The 6,031-nt window shown below is 43.7% G+C and overlaps 1 pseudogene; it reads left to right on the forward strand.

Moving 5' to 3' along the window:
• LOC116360857 (vacuolar protein sorting-associated protein 13B-like) overlaps nt 1–4,926 on the forward strand; it is a 40,218-nt pseudogene extending 35,292 nt beyond the window's left edge.
• Nucleotides 4,927–6,031: the final 1,105 nt, after the last annotated feature.

Consider the following 6,031-nt stretch of genomic DNA (forward strand, 5'->3'; position numbering starts at 1 on the left):
TAATTTAACGTCATTTTCTTTTCACTTGTATTGTCAAATTGAAATATTTTCGTCGGTAATGAATTCGTGCAAATCAACCGTTAAGATTGTTAGATGTTGCTTGTAAATCAGAGATATTAATTTAACTTTGAATGTACTTCCTTGTTGTTAAGAGGTACGGCCCTCCAGAAGACGCCTGGTCTCCTCTACGGAGTTAAACTAGTTTCATTTAGAGACCAGACAGATATATTGATGTATTTTTAGCTTCAGCGTGGCTAACTGCATCAGGCTGCTAGATACAGTCACATACAGTACAGGCCTGGGATCAGTCACATACAGTACAGGCCTGGGATCAGTCACATACAGTACAGGTCTGGGATCAGTCACATACAGTACAGGCCTGGGATCAGTCACATACAGTACAGGCCTGGGATCAGTCAACATACAGTACAGGCCTGTTAGACAGTCACATACAGTACAGGTCTGGGATCAGTCACATACAGTACAGGCCTGTTAAACAGTCACATACAGTACAGGCCTGGGATCAGTCCATACAGTACAGGCCTGGGATCAGTCACATACAGTACAGGCCTGGGATCAGTCACATACAGTACAGGCCTGGGATCAGTCACATACAGTACAGGCCTGGGATCAGTCACATACAGTACAGGCCTGGGATCAGTCACATACAGTACAGGCCTGGGATCAGTCACATACAGTACAGGCCTGGGATCAGTCACATACAGTACAGGCCTGGGATCAGTCACATACAGTACAGGCCTGTTAGACAGTCACATACAGTACAGGCCTGGGATCAGTCACATACAGTACAGGTCTGGGATCAGTCACATACAGTACAGGCCTGACAGTCAATACAGTAAGGCCTGGGGTTAGACAGTCACATACAGTACAGGCCTGGGATCAGTCACATACAGTACAGGCCTGAGATCAGTCACATACAGTACAGGCCTGGGATCAGTCACATACAGTACAGGCCTGGGATCAGTCACATACAGTACAGGCCTGGGATCAGTCACATACAGTACAGGCCTGGGATCAGTCACATACAGTACAGGCCTGGGATCAGTCACATACAGTACAGGCCTGGGATCAGTCACATACAGTACAGCCTGGGATCAGTCACATACAGTACAGGCCTGGGATCAGTCACATACAGTACAGGCCTGGGATCAGTCACATACAGTACAGGCCTGGGATCAGTCACATACAGTACAGGCCTGGGATCAGTCACATACAGTACAGGCCTGGGATCAGTCACATACAGTACAGGCCTGGGATCAGTCACATACAGTACAGGCCTGGGATCAGTCACATACAGTACAGGCCTGGGATCAGTCACATACAGTACAGGCCTGTTAGACAGTCACATACAGTACAGGCCTGGGATCAGTCACATACAGTACAGGCCTGGGATCAGTCACATACAGTACAGGCCTGGGATCAGTCACATACAGTACAGGCCTGGGATCAGTCACATACAGTACAGGCCTGGGATCAGTCACATACAGTACAGGCCTGGGATCAGTCACATACAGTACAGGCCTGGGATCAGTCACATACAGTACAGGCCTGGGATCAGTCACATACAGTACAGGCCTGGGATCAGTCACATACAGTACAGGCCTGGGATCAGTCACATACAGTACAGGCCTGGGATCAGTCACATACAGTACAGGCCTGGGATCAGTCACATACAGTACAGGCCTGGGATCAGTCACATACAGTACAGGCCTGGGATCAGTCACATACAGTACAGGCCTGGGATCAGTCACATACAGTACAGGCCTGTTAGACAGTCACATACAGTACAGGCCTGGGATCAGTCACATACAGTACAGGCCTGGGATCAATCACATACAGTACAGGCCTGGGATCAGTCACATACAGTACAGGCCTGGATCAGTCACATACAGTACAGGCCTGGGATCAGTCCGTTTGACCAGAGCCCTATGGACCCAGTAGTGCACTACATTAGACCAGAGCCCTATGGACCCAGTAGGGGGCTTTATGAGTGTGGTATTGGTGTATCAGTAGACTGTTCATAGGAAGTGTTACCTTAAAGCTCTGGTCTTTGACTGGAGATTCTCCATTGTAGTCCAGGAGTTGGTTTAATGTGTCTCAGTTAGTGTTTATGTGGTGTTCCACTGTGAACCTGTTGTCTCCACCTCCTCCACCTCCCCACCAATCAGACAGCAGCCAAGGTCCTGGAGGTTTCCTCCCACCAGCAGCACGGATTCCTGTCCATCACATACACCCAGGTTACAATTATTATTACAATAGTTATTATTGTTGTTGTTTATATTATTATGCATTAATTATTATTATTATAAATATTATTATATATTCATTATTATAGATTCATTATAATTATTATTATTATTATTATAAATATTATTATTATTATTATTATATATTCATTATTATAGATTCATTATAATTATTATAATAATTATTATTATTATTATAGATTCATTATTATAGATTCATTATAATAATTATTATTATATATTCATTATTATTATTATTATTATTATTATTATATATTCATTATAATAATAATTATTATTATTATTATATATTCATTATAATTATTATTATTATATTCATTATAATTATTATTATTGTTATTATTATTATTATTATATATTCATTATAATTATTATTATTGTTATTATTATTCATATTATTATATATTCATTATAATAATAATTATTATTATTATTATATATTCATTATAATTATTATTATTGTTATTATTATTCATATTATTATAGATTCATTATAATTATTATTATTATTATTATTGTATATTCATTATAATTATTATTATTGTTATATTATTATTATTATTATTATTATTATATATTCATTATAATTATTATTATTATTATATATTCATTATAATTATTATTATTATTATATATTCATTATAATTATTATTATTATTATTATATATTCATTATAATTATTATTATTGTTATTATTATTATTATTATATTCATTATAATTATTATTATTGTTATTATTATTATTATATATTCATTATAATTATTATTATTATTATATATTCATTATAAGTATTATTCATTAGTATTCATTAGTATTATTATTATATATTCATTAGTATTATTATTATATATTCATTATTATTATTATATATTCATTATTATTATTATATATTCATTAGTATTATTATATATTCGTATTATTGTATATGCATTATTATTATGTATTTATTATTGTTGTTTATATTATTATGTCAGTATTATTATTACATATTCATTATTATTAGTATCAGTAGTATCATTAGTATTATTATGTATTCATTATTATTAGTATCATTAGTATTATTATGTATTCATTATTATTAGTATCAGTAGTATCATTAGTATTATTATGTATTCATTATTATTAGTATCAGTAGTATTATTATGTATTCATTAGTATTATTATTATATTATTAGTATTATTATCGTTATATTCATTATTATGAGTTTTACTATTAGTATTATTATGTATTCATGAGTATTATGTATTCATTAGTATTATTATGTATTCATTAGTATTATTATATATGCATTAGTATTATTATGTATTCATTAGTATTATCATGTATTACTATTAGTATTATTATGTATTCATTAGTATTATCATGTATTCATTAGTATTATTATGTATTCATTAGTATTATTATGTATTCATTATTATTACTAGTAGTAGTAGTAATATAATGTATTTATATAAATATGACCTTCCCCCAGGCGGTCACCAGAAACGTCCGCCACAAGTTGACCACGCGGCTGGAACGACCGGATCCTCGCGGGGCCCAGCGGCTGACGGAGGGCCCGGCTGACGGGTCTCCCCACTACCTGAGAGAGATCCTGCTGACCGCCCAACCTTTTGACCTTGTCCTCTCCTGTCCCTTACTGGCCACCGTAGCCGGGGTGTTCCACGCCTCGCTGCCACGACGATACCGGGACCTCGGCAAAACGGCGGGCCAGCCGATGAGAAGTCACGCCCTGACGTCGCGCAGCCTGCCGCTGATATATGTCAACACATCAGTGATCAGGGTGTTTTGTCCCTGGAACCCGGACGGACAGGACAGACACACAGGTAAGACTGGACAGACAGGACAGACACACAAGACAGACACACAGGTAAGACTGGACAGACATGTCAGACAGGACAGACACACAGGTAAGACTGGACAGACAGGACAGACTGGACAGACTGGACAGACAGGACAGACAGGACAGACACACAGGACAGACTGGACAGACCCTCCTGTAGGTTTTAACTCCAACCCTGTTCCTGGAGAGAGAACCTCCTGTAGGTTTTAACTCCAACCCTGTTCCTGGAGAGATATCCTCCTGTAGGTTTTAACTCCAACCCTGTTCCTGGAGAGTCACCCTGCTGGAGGTTTTAGGGGGGCTCCTCAGGGTCAGGGGGGCTCCACAGGGGGGGCTCCACAGGGAGGGCTCCTCAGGGTCAGGTGGGCTCCTCAGGGGGGGCTCCTCAGGGTCAGGGGGGCTACTCAGGGGGACTCCTCAGGGGGGCTCCTCAGGGTCAGGGGGGCTCCTCAGGGGGGGCTCCTCAGGGTCAGGGGGGCTCCTCAGGAACAGGGTTGGAGTTAAAACCTACATGAGGGTTAATGCATGTCATGGTACTGAAGTGTATATGGTCTGTCTGGGTCTGATACCCGTGTGTTGTGTCTCCCAGAGCCCCAGCTGAGGAGAGAGAGAGAGGACACTCTGGTGCTGAAGATAGGATCTGTCAGCGTGGCCCCTCAGGCAGATAACCCTCTGACCAGAACCGTGCTGCGCAAGGACATCTACCAGTGAGTCTATTCTACTACTCTCCTCCTTCCTTTCTCCTGTCCTCCTCCCTCTCTTTTCCACTTCTCCCTACCTCTCTTTCCTCTCCTTTCCTCCTCCCTCTCTCCTCTCCTCCACTCCTCTTCTCCTCCCTCTCTCCTTTCCTCCTCCCTCCCTCTCTCCTCTCCTCTTCCCTCTCTCCTCTCCTCCACTCCTCTTCTCCTCCCTCTCTCCTTTCCTCCTCCCTCCCTCTATCGTCTCCTCCTCCCTCTCCCCTCCACTCCTCCCATCCACTCCTCCCCCTCTCCTCTTCTCCCTCTCTCCTCTCCCCTCCACTCCTCCCCTCCACTCCTCCCTCTCTCCTCTTCTCCCTCTCTCCTCTCCCCTCCACTCCCCCCCTCCTCTTCTCCACTCCTCCCTCTCTCCTCCTCCCTCTCCCCTCCACTCCTCCCCTCCACTCCTCCCTCTCTCCTCTTCTCCCTCTCTCCTCTCCCCTCCACTCCTCCCCTCCTCTTCTCCTCTCCTCCTTCTCTTGTCTCTTCCTCCCTCTCCCCTCCACTCCTCCCTCTCTCCTCTCCTCCCTCTCTCCTCTCCTCCTCCCTCTCCCCTCCACTCCTCCCTCTCTCCTCTCCTCCTCCCTCTCTCCTCCTCCCTCTCCCCTCCACTCCTCCCTCTCTCCTCCTCCCTCTCCCCTCCACTCCTCCCTCTCTCCTCCTCCCTCTCTCCTCCTCCCTCTCTCCTCTTCTCCACTCCTCCCTCTCTCCTCCTCCCTCTCCCCTCCACTCCTCCCCTCCACTCCTCCCTCTCTCCTCTTCTCCCTCTCTCCTCTCCCCTCCACTCCTCCCCTCCTCTTCTCCCTCTCTCCTCTCCTCCTCTTCTCCCTCTCTCCTCTCCTCCTTCTCTTGTCTCTTCCTCCCTCTCCCCTCCACTCCTCCCTCTCTCCTCCCTCTCTCCTCTTCTCCCTCTCTCCTCTCCTCCCTCTCCCCTCCACTCCTCCACTCCTCCCTCTCTCCTCCTCCCTCTCTCCTCTCCTCCTCCCTCTCTCCTCCTCCCTCTCTCCTCCTCCCTCTCCCCTCCACTCCTCCCTCTCTCCTCCTCCCTCTCCCCTCTACTCCTCCCTCTCTCCTCTCCTCCCTCTCTCCTCTTCTCCCTCTCTCCTCTCCCCTCCACTCCTCCCCTCCTCTTCTCCCTCTCTCCTCTCCTCCTCTTCTCCCTCT

The sequence above is a fragment of the Oncorhynchus kisutch genome, unplaced genomic scaffold (assembly GCF_002021735.2).
Source record: "Oncorhynchus kisutch isolate 150728-3 unplaced genomic scaffold, Okis_V2 scaffold640, whole genome shotgun sequence".
In the NCBI taxonomy this organism is placed as follows: Eukaryota; Metazoa; Chordata; class Actinopteri; order Salmoniformes; family Salmonidae; genus Oncorhynchus; species Oncorhynchus kisutch.